We start from the raw sequence: 11,359 nt of genomic DNA, 5'->3' as shown, positions 1-11,359 counted from the left end.
ATCCCTCGCACCACTTTGGAATTCCATCTCATCGTCTATTTTCCAAAATCTTACGCAACTTTTCTGAATGCAATAGTCGTGTGAACTCGTCTACCACAACTGCTGGCCCCTTGGCATTTGGTGCCTTTGGGCCCTGTGCTGGGCGGCCGTGATGAACAAAGAGAGCGCTTTGTGGGCTTTGTTGGCGCGTGCCAACAAAGCCACCTCGGCCCACGCACCGCAGCGTGGGCCGAGGTGGCTGTGGGCTGGTTTTGGTGCTCGCACTGCGGTGGCTGCGTGAGAGGAGAGGCGTCGAGGCGGCGTCGCTGCTTCACATTCCCGTCTCGAGAGGCTGCACCCAGCAGCTGCCGTCGCTGCTGCTGGGCGCCCGTGGGGTTCGCCGAGGCGGCGCGGGCGACGTGGGCGTTGTGCCCGGGGGCGGTGGCGGACGCTCGGGGACAAGGGGTCCGCAAAGCCGTGCCGGTGGCCGCGGTGGCCGTCCCGCGTGAACCGCTCGCGACTTCCCAGACGCGGCGAGGAGGGCCCCAGGGGTTGGGGGCCGTGCCACCCCTTGCACCGGGGCTGCTGCCAACCGGCGCGGACCGCTCGCGTGACTCTTCCGCCACGTTCGTTCTCGCGTCTCGGCGATGTCGGTTGGGTGTGGGGACGGGACAGCGCTGGGCCGAACGGGAAAAAAACCCCGCTAATTGTTCACTCGTTGCAGCGCCAAGACCGCTAATTGCTATTTACCATTAACACCAATTACACAGTTAATTTAGAGACTAAATCCGAACTTTTTAAGAGCCGTTTAAATGACGCTGTTAAACATCTCAGCATGGATTTGTGAAGCTTAAAAAAAAAGGACGAGTGCTCTTCAGCCTTGGAGAAAGTGACGTTTTATTTTTTAATCTTAAAACATACGAGAGATTTGTGTGCAAGTGATTTCGGTAACAAATCAGTGTTCATACAAAAGAGCATTATCCATCTGCGGATTGGTGTTCTGCACATGGTGGCAACTTTGTGGTTCACAAACAATCACAACACGTTGGTCAATAACACTGTTGGCCTTCACAGGAAAAGTGTGTGGTCTGCTATGTGCCATCACAAAGGGCCATTTCCCGCAACGTCACCCATTATATTCGTCCTGTACCAACGACAACGTTGAGTTGTTTGTCGTTTGTGCACCGCTGCCGGCGTGGAGTGACCGTGGCGGCGTTGGGGAAATCTTGCGCCGAACGCGAGGACGCCGACGCGGCGCCGTCGGGCACCTCACAGCGCGAGCGAGCGAGCGAGCGATTCCACCCACGTGGCCACTCGTTCACCACTCGTTCACCACTCGTTCACCACTCGTTCACCGTCGGTGGACGTAAACGCTTCGTCACCGGTGCGAGCGCCACACCTGGCTGCTGTCCTCCAGGAGGATCTCCAGGACGAGCAGAGGGTCGTCTATCCGGTGCGGTGGCCCCGGGGCCGCCGGGACCGCCGGGGCCTGTGGATCGCCGGGCTGCGCCGCGTCCGGACCGGGCGGCGCCGACACGGGGCGCGGAGCCCAGCGAGATGGGGGCCGCTGGCGGCACGGGCGCGCCGGCCGGGGGAAGTTCGACTCGAGCGACGGCGCCGGGTACGTGACCGCCACGGATGTCTGCGGGGGGAGCCGGCACGGGGAAGGGAGAGACGGCGTTAGCATCGTCGTAATCGCGTCGTCGTATCGCCTCGGGGACATGCCAACTGAAGTAACAGTCGTGTCAAGATACATTGACATGTTAATCTCTGATTTTACATTAACAGGTTAAATGTCTCACACTACACAGGCGCCGTTGCTCGTGTCCTCGAGGTGGTGGTGGCGCTGCGATCTTACATTGACTTGCTCATCTCTTAGTACAATGGCCACCTCCATGCCCTCGTCGTGGAGGTAGCTCTCCGATCTTACATTCACATGCAAATTTCTCACTTTAACATCAATAGCCCCGCCCACTTCGTTTATGACCCTTGGGCGACACCCATTTAAAACCTTTAGAAGCAGGCTGTCTCAGCAGCTTTCCCCCTCTTTTTTCTTCTGATGACGATTGCTTGTGTTGCGATCGAAACGTCGTGATATTTTTATTATTTTTTCTATCTAAGTGACTTTACCGAAAGACCCAAAGAATATGAATTCCTGCAGTCACGAAAGCTTTAAGTCAAGATTTATTCGTGTCATGGTTTAAGCAACGAGAAATGTATTAAGATTTCTTCTACTGGATCACCTGGATAGCACCTGAATGGGCGATCACCATGCTGCATTTTGGGCAGCCGAGAGCAGTTGTACTCCATGCTCCTCACCTTCACTAAATCTCGCCGACCAGGGTGATGAAGTCTGGTCAAGTGGCGTGGGCAGACCTTCATCCGTTGGGGGATTGCAAATGGCTAGAGGTTATTTTGAGCCACCTGACTCTCACGACTCCCAACAAGATGGCTGGCAGAAGCTCACATGAGTAGCACTTCATGTGGAAGTCAACAGTGGCTCTCTTATGGATTGCCTCGCCCCCACCATTAGAATGTGGAATTTCCACCATTGGCTCAGGGCTATAAATGGAAAATGAGAACCGATGCCCGAATGCTGATTTGAGCAGCAGGAAACTCTCTTTTGACATTTTTTTTCGTGGTGCTACAGGACGCGTGTGATTCATATCACGGTGAGCTGTGGGTGGGTCCTTGCCAGGGGCTGAGCTGTGCCGGGCGCCGCCAGCTGCCACCGCTGCCACCGCTGCTCGCCGTGGCTATCAGGGACGGGCGCCCGGTTTGCGGGGCCCGGCTGCTTCCCCACCGCGATCGGCTTCGCTGGCTCCCGCTCGCCGCCTGGTTCTCCCTCCGCCCCGCACACCCAGGCCACGCCATCCGGCGCGCTGCCCAGGATCCTCCGAATGACGCCGAAGTTGGAACGGGACTCCGCCGCCCGCGGCCGTGCCGTGGCCCGCCCGGCCCTTCCGCCGTCGCCCGGCGAGGTCGCGCGACCCGCGAGTCGCACGCCGCCCTCCAGTTGCCCAGGCAACGACACGGCGCCTCCGCTCGTCGGGGTCCCGCGCTGGAACAGCGCGACGTCCCCGGCCACGTGGCGTAAGCTGTTCCGGGGGTGCGCGTGCCAATCCGCGTTCGTCTCGCTCCTGGCCTTGTTCTTCTGCTGGAGGCTCAAGAGCCGCTGCTTGCAGGAGGCGCTGAAGAGTCCCGGCAAGCTCTGCCCCCGGTTGCCCTTGGGAGAAGCCGTCGCTCCGGCACTCTTCTTCCCGTCGCCGCTTCGGTAGAACTTGGAGAAGTCTATGATCTTTACGTACGTGTTTCTACTCCCGCCGACGCCACCGTGCCATGCCGCTCCTGACGATGTGCCCTCGCCCTCGCCTCTGCGCGTGCTCCACGCCACCGCCGTCGTGATGTCGCCACGCTCTTTGGCAGTGGGACCAGCGGCGTCATCGCTCTCCTCACGCGAGGCCGCGCCGGCGAATGCGCCACGTGTCGGGTTCGCCGCGGCGCGCCGCGCATTGACGATAGCCGACTTGTGCTCCGCGACCATCCTCCGGAATGCCGCGTCGCCGCCAAACTCCGTCAGAGCGGCGCTGCGCGTGTCCGAGACCCGCGTCTCGCTTACCGTTCGCCGCCCTTCTGCGCCGGCGGAAATGGCCGGCGGCCGCGAGGCCGCTCGGGCCTCCGTGCCGAAGCTCGCCTCCAGCTCGGCCTGTTGGATCTTGCTCAGGTCGCACGACCACCGAACGCGCGGACCGTTGAGCTCATTCACCGGCGGCACCGTGGCATTCTGGGAAATGGCTGGTGCGCTTGCTCGGACCGGGCCACACTTTCCCGATAGACCGTCTGGCTCGGCGCCGCCAAACGTCGTCGCCAGGTCACCCGAGGAGGAGGAGTTGTCGCTGGGCGACGGGGGCCATGAGGTCGTCCTGGGCGGCACGGGGGGCGCTCCAACCCGGAGGTGGCGCGGCTCCCCCGTTCCCGGCATGGGGGGCGACTCGGCGATGCTGTCGAGGTCGAGCGAGTTGCACCAGTTGTTGCGTCGTTTGTTGGTCTCGCTGGGGCGCCGCTTGCTGCTGGCGCTGGGCAAGTGGAGCAGCGACGCGGTGGATTGGGCCCTGGCCGGCTGCCAGGAGCCCTCGCAGGATCCCTGCTCCAAGGTCGCAGTCGCAGATTTGGGTCTGGGGAAAGAAGAAAAGGGTGATGGGAATTATGTATATTCTTATTATTTTAAAGACAATTTCTGACAGAGAGTCTAAAGGTCCAAATTGTCATGCTGTCAGCAACAAACAGCATGGTCAAAGTTGTTAATCGATGTGAGTATAACACGTTTCACAAATTGAACAAGGTTGAGAAGTTTGATCTCCAATGTGTTCACGGGTCGTACCGTGTGTGGCTTAGCAACACTACCGGCCCGTGGGGTGAAACATCGGATATCGTGCTGAACAGTACATGGGACAACCCGAAAACGCATTGGAGAGCCCACATCCAGGGGTCTTCATCCAGGAGAGTAAAGACCACGGCCAATTGAGTTAATAACCGCAAAGACGGTAGTTTCTGAGCAGTGATGCTGCGTGGATCATGAGTTAATGTGGCCTGACCCGAGTGGGCGAGCCGCGTGGTGAGCTGAGGGAAGTACCGTGGTGGTCGGGCCTTCCTGCGCACCTCGTCCTGGTAGCCGCACAGCTCCTGGCTCACCCTCGTGATCTCGCACAGCGCCTGCATGGCCGACACGACACCGCCCGCGTCTCGTGTTGGTTCTCGGCTTTGAAAACGACGCCAGGATCTAAATGACCCAACGGCGGGATTGCGTTGGCAGTGACGCCCACGCTCGAGCCCCCCACGAGCCGCCGCACTCGACGTCCACAGGCCTACGCGCTCAGTTCACAGTGTCTGAGGAGTGGCCACCACGCCTGCCCCACTAAATACTCTAAAAACCTACACGGTCCAAAATTATAACCTGCTACGTGTGTACTTGTATTTGTACACACGTAGCCTGCGATTACTTTTTCCTGTCGTGTACAAGTACAACCATTTTGTAAATACACAATGTAATCAGCCAAATGATTACATCGTGTTAACGTCCGTTGAGAGTTCACCACCGAGCGTGCGCGCGTCGTCACCTCGTTCAGGCACGAGCTCCTCGCCCCCTCTCCCTCGTCGCCCCCCCTCGCGGCGTCGTCTTCTTCCGCAGGCGCCGTCGCCTCCAGGTCCCTGAGCACGTCGGACACCAGCGCATCGAGCAGCGCCTCGGCCTCTCGCTCCCTGGCGCCCGGCGTCCCCGGCGCCGTGCCCGAGGCGCCCGCGGCGACCTCGCGCCCTCGCGGGGGGCGGCCCGACGTGGACTCGTCGCCCGCCTCCGCTTCTGGGACGTCCTCCAGCGGGGACTTGGCCGGGGGGTCTGGCCGGCTCGGTGAGAAGCTGTCTCCGAAGCCGCTGTCTCGGAGACGGATGTCTCTCTGCAGCTGCGGAGGCACGGAGGGTGTGGGAAGAGAGAAGTTCGCCACCCGTGCCCAGGGGATGCAATGGTCGTCCTCTTGCAGAGGAAGGTGCAGCCCGAGCAGGGGAGAGCTTTACTGGACGCCTGGCGGGACCTTGCAGCTTGTTGATGGCCAGGCAGAGGTGGCCATGTTACAAAAAGTTAAATGTGCAGCGTAACTGGCATTGGCCAAACGTCCCATTGCTGACCTGCAACATATTAAACTGGGATTGGACATAGCAACATCGCTCCCTACTGCAGAAATCTGGCAGAAGCCTCCTGCCAAGTAGCGCGTCCTGGACAAACAAAGTGTAAAATATTGAACAATAATAAAGCGGCGAGATGGCATCACAGAAGTCGGAGGTCACGATTGGACAGGAGAGGCTAGGGAAAGGAAGCAATGGGAGAGAATGGGGGATGCCTTTACCCGGCGGTGGGGAGTTACTGATCGATAACAACAATGACCCAAGAAATGCCAAACCCTGTCGACGCCAGTGGGCGCGGGTCGTCGTGCCTGCTCGACGCGGCGCTGCATGCGGCGCAGCTGCAGCTGCCAGTCGCGCCGCTCGCGCTCCAGACGCTCCGCCAGGTCGCGCCGCTCGCGCTCCCAGCGCCTCTCGCTGCCCTGCAGCTGGCGCCGCAGGTCGAGGGCGGCGCCGTGCGTGTCGGCCAACAGGCGCCGCTGCTCGTCGCGCTCGAGCTGGGAGGGCGGCCGCTCGGGGCCGTCCCTCTCCTTGGCGCCGCAGGCCCCGTCCGCCAGCGGGGAGTCGGTGCGCGCCTCCAGCTGCGCGCCCGTTCGGAGGAGACGGAGGGATGGAGGTGGAGTGGGGGATAGGAAGGGGAGGACATCGTGACTGCCACGCTCATCGCCCACACCCCCGAATGAGGCCACATCAGCCCAATACTCGCATCCCTCCACTCACTCCCAGTCCAGAATCTATTTCAAGATTGCACTCACCATCTTCAAGATGCTGCATGGACTGGCTCCTGCCTACATCTCACCTTACTCTTCTCCGTCCACACAAACTCTCCGCTCTAGACACCAAGGCTTTCTGTCAAAGTCTCTGGTCAACCTTTGCTCAGTGGAAGGTCGCTCATTCTCCACTGCTGCCCACATGGTGTGGAACTCGCTTCCCCCAGCAATCCGCACTGCCGACTCCCTGCCCCTGGATAAATACAATTTGCTCTACGAACCCGGCAGCTCTAGTTCGATTCCCGCTCACGGCCAACACCAGTGAAAATAATCTGCACCGGTTATCTGTACCGGTCCCGGGCCTCCCCTAGGTCGACTCAGGTTAAAATGAGTACAGAACTTGGTGTGGTTTGTAAACATCACCACGAGGGCGTGTTGCTGGCCAGCCATTCCCTCTTGTGCCGTGCCGACCTCCGTAGGTGCTCGCTAACGGCACTTGCCCCGACAGTCTGTCGAGGCTACGCAGGGGATCTTTGTCTCGCGTCCCTCGTGGCTCACGGTGGCGGTCACTCGCCTGCGTGAGGCGGCCCCTCAGCTCGGCGCGCTCCGCGTCCCAGGCGGTCTTGTCGGAGTGGTAGCGTCCGCTCAGCTCCCCCCTGCGCTGCTCCGCGCCCCTGAGGTCCAGCCGCAGCTCCTCCAGCTGCTGCCTCAGCTCCAGCAGCAGCCGCCGGTTCTCCACGGCCTGCGCCACCGCGGACGGCACAGGCAGCCGGCCGGGTCGGTGAAACGACGGCGACGCGGGGCGACGAGGTCCCCCGGCTGCGCCGCTCGACTGCCCCGGCCGTGTCGCCGTGCGCCAGCGGCTGGTTGATGGCCGGGCATGTCGCTAACAACCTCCCGTCACGATCCTGCCCGAATTATATGATCTCACGTTGACTGTTACACAATGTAGGTGTGCATGTTAATTGTGTACGTAGGCTATCACGACCGATGTTGTGAGTCATAGTTACATTTCGGTTGCGTCGTGTTGGTATCACGCCAATGTTCAGCTACTCGACAGAGCCAATCATATGAAGGCATCACGTGGCCAAATACTGTGTGCCCATTGACTTCGTTTTTCAGCAAAATTGGAATGTTGAAAAGCAAGCACACGTGTAGCCACGAGTGCAGATTGCCTGCTGTGGAGCATGGAACATAAACACTGACACTGAACACGAAGGTGTCACAGCAATGAGAGATGCTTCTTCGTGGAGACACGTGGAGCAGGAGTCAAGATTGGACCCAGTGACTGTGGGCAGGACACCAACAGGAGGGGCGATGGAGCGGTGGCTGAGATTCGCGGCAGCCAGCGGCAGGGGCGTGCCCGATAGGAGCCGCGCACCACGGAGATGGAGCGATGAAATCGACGACGAAACGTGCAGGGGGTTTACATCGCGAGGCAGTGTGAGATGACGATGGGGAAAGCGTGACAAAGGTGATTGTTCCTGTTCAGCTTGAAGTTAATGTTGCAGCGGTGTCCCGAGACGGATCTTTAAATGGATCGTGATGCGACTGGTCATTCCCTTGACGGCGTGTGTTCGTTTTTCACCAACTTAACACCTTTGTTGAATCTGGAGGACGAAGTGCATGAATCAATGGCAACGCTGGACCGTGGCGGCACGTGTGCGTGCTGGGTGGTCACAACACACACACGTGAATTCACACACACACACACACGTGCCTTCACACACACACACGTGAATTCACACACACACACACACGTGCCTTCACACACACACACGTGAATTCACACACACACACACGTGCCTTCACACACACACACGTGAATTCACACACACACACACACACGTGTCTTCACACACACACACGTGAATTCACACACACACACACACGTGCCTTCACACACACACACGTGAATTCACACACACACACACACACGTGCCTTCACACACACACACGTGAATTCACACACACACACACACACGTGCCTTCACACACACACACGTGAATTCACACACACACACACACACACGTGCCTTCACACACACACACGTGAATTCACACACACACACACACGTGACTTCACACACACACACGTGAATTCACACACACACACACACACACGTGCCTTCACACACACACACGTGAATTCACACACACACACGTGCCTTCACACACACACACGTGAATTCACACACACACACACACGTGACTTCACACACACACACGTGAATTCACACACACACGTGACTTCACACACACTCACGTGAATACACACACACACGCACGGTGTGACTGGTGGGAGACAAACATCCCAGTGCTGAAAAATCACCTGCAAATTACTCAATTGGGATCACACACACAGCAGCAGCAGCAACAACATGCCTCCCCAGCTCATTGACAAATAATACTGAGACTCGGCGAGGCATTCCTGGGTAAACAGGCGAAATAAAACAATAGGTACATCCCTCATTCATTCCACTGCTTAGACGAGTAACTTTCCAAGCCCATGCGTTTCGGTGCGGATTGAAAGATGGCGAGCATAGACATGGACGCATAGAAGTACAGTGCAATGCACTTTGCTGCCACTGCCCTCTGCTGCTCTTCACGTAGCCCCACAGTCCTATAGCACATGTTATGCATGGTGGTGACGCCCCCATCCAAGCACTATCCATGCGCAACTTTGCTTAGCTTCCGAGATAGGAAGATATGCGCATTGCGGCCGATTTGGTCAGAGCGGGAACGTTGTTTTAATGTAAAAAAAAACATTTCCGGTAAATCAGGATTCATGGTTATGCGGTTGTGAAGTGAACTTCGTCAGTAGTGATCTACGGAGAGAACATTAAAACACTCCCTCTCTGCTTACGCTAAAGCATCACCCAAGTTGTAACGTTGCTATGTGAACATGAGAGCATTAAAAAGCACGCGGCTTCTGCAAAACACCGCGTTGACCCGACGTCTTGTAAGGGGTGAAAGTACCCACACTTTACCCCACCACACGCGACCTGCAGATCCATTGGCTGTGGTGAGCCCAGGCACACGGCTGGGTGGACAGAGGCATTTGGGGAGGCTTTAAGGAACGTGCCACCATCGTTCCAGCTGCCGCGCAGGGAGATCGAATCGATTCGGCGACCTCTGCACTGCTAATCCAGTGTGCTGACTGCTACACTGATTTTTCTGAAAGCCAATTTATTTTCCATTGCAATCTCCTTCAAGTGACCGCGATAGTCTAATTTGCAAGACAGACCTGGGGCATTCGTCTGCCAGTAGGGGGCGATAATCGTCTCCATGCGTGCAGTAGAATCCCGATAGAGAAGTTTGTGGCGCAATTTTCGAATGAGCCAAATTTGAATCGTTGTTTGTGAGAGACGGAGAGCTTTCCATTTTAACGGTGTTGATCATTTCCGTGCCACAAGTAGAACATTACATCCGAATTCGAGAAGGAGGCGAGTACTGAGAGCGAGGGGGATGAGAATTTGTGGCCGGAGAGGCGGGGCCCATCACCACCACCGACGGCTCCTTCAAGCGTGGCCACGACTGCGAGGGCGGGACGCGCCACGCACCAGAACCCAACTCGGACATCGCAAGACGCGGCGTCGTGCGCGGCCACGTGGCTCCATGTGCTCACGTGTATCTCGGCCACCTCCCGCAAGAGGACCTCCTTCTCCTTCACCCACAGCAGCTTCTCTTGCTCGTAGCGCTGCTTCAGCTCCTCAAACCTCTTGCGCAAGCACAGGTGGTGGTGGCAGATCTCCTGGACGCTCCCGCCGGGCTTGTGAGCTCCGCACTTCGATGAAGTCGCATGGCCCTGCGTCCAGTCTGGCCTCCCTGCGGCGTGGTGGCTCTCCGCCGTGACATTCAGGGGGCTCCGACTGCGCTCCCTCAGCCCCAGCAGCGGCCTGGCTCCGCATCGCTCCTTCACGTCAAAAGCCCTCGGGCGCACGGCCCCACAACGCTGAGCCATCTCCTCCACCTCGCTTCCAGCCGGACTGCTCCATGACGATAACATCATCTGGGTCACGCGCTCCTCGCGCAAACTGCCGACCCACGCCGCGGTTTGGACGTCTCGCGCATGCTTCTCGAGGTCTTCGGCAAGAGAACCTGCGCATCTCCGGCTGGATCTCGTCTTGGGCTTCGAGATCTCGCCGCGTGTGCCGAGTCCAGCAGAAGTCCCAGGAGAGGCGGCTACCGCGCGTCGTCGCGATGTGGCATCCAGATGACGGCTGCCCGTGACCTGGGCCCGTGAACCTGGCTACCAAAATAGACGTTTAAAGAAGAGCGCCGTCTCTTTGTTTTTAAATCTCGCACGGGACGAGTGAAGGTCGAGCGGAAAAGCTCTGCGACGGTCTGAGAGCACCGATACTCGACGTGAAGTTGACGGAAAGTCGCGACGAGGCCGTGCGTCTATAACAACGTTCTCCCCCGGGACGGGGAGGAGGAGGAGGCAACGCGCGGTGGTGCTGGAGCCGTAATGTCACCAGGCGCGCGGGGACGGCGAGTGTGAGTGCGCGCATGGGGGAGGTGTGTGTGCATGGGGGTAGTGTGTGTGTGTGTGCATGGGGGGTAGTGTGTGTGTGTGCATGAGGGGTAGTGTGTGTGTGCATGTGGGTAGTGTGTGTGTATGTTTGCATGGGGGTAGTGTGTGTGTGTGCATGGGGGTATTGTGTGTGTGTGCGCATGGGGGTGGTGGTGAGTGTGTGCATGATTGGTAGTGTGTGTGTGTGTGCATGCATGCATGGGGGGTAGTGTGTGTGTGTGTGTGCATGGGGGGTAGTGTGAGTGTGTGTGGCACGGGTAGGATGCCACGTGGGAGCGAATTAGCGAGACTAAAGATAGCGAGAACCCAACTGGGTAGTGGTCTGGCCCAGTTGTAGGGGGTAGAGAGAGACGACTTTGCCGCTGTTTCCATGACCTGTGCATAGAAAATAGAGCCGGGATATCCAATGATTTAAGTAATCGAATATTACCTACCGATTATGGGTTCAAATTTCTCG

Source organism: Lampetra fluviatilis, chromosome 22 (assembly GCF_964198595.1).
Source record: "Lampetra fluviatilis chromosome 22, kcLamFluv1.1, whole genome shotgun sequence".
NCBI lineage: Eukaryota > Metazoa > Chordata > Hyperoartia > Petromyzontiformes > Petromyzontidae > Lampetra > Lampetra fluviatilis.
This window is presented reverse-complemented; position numbering follows the sequence as displayed.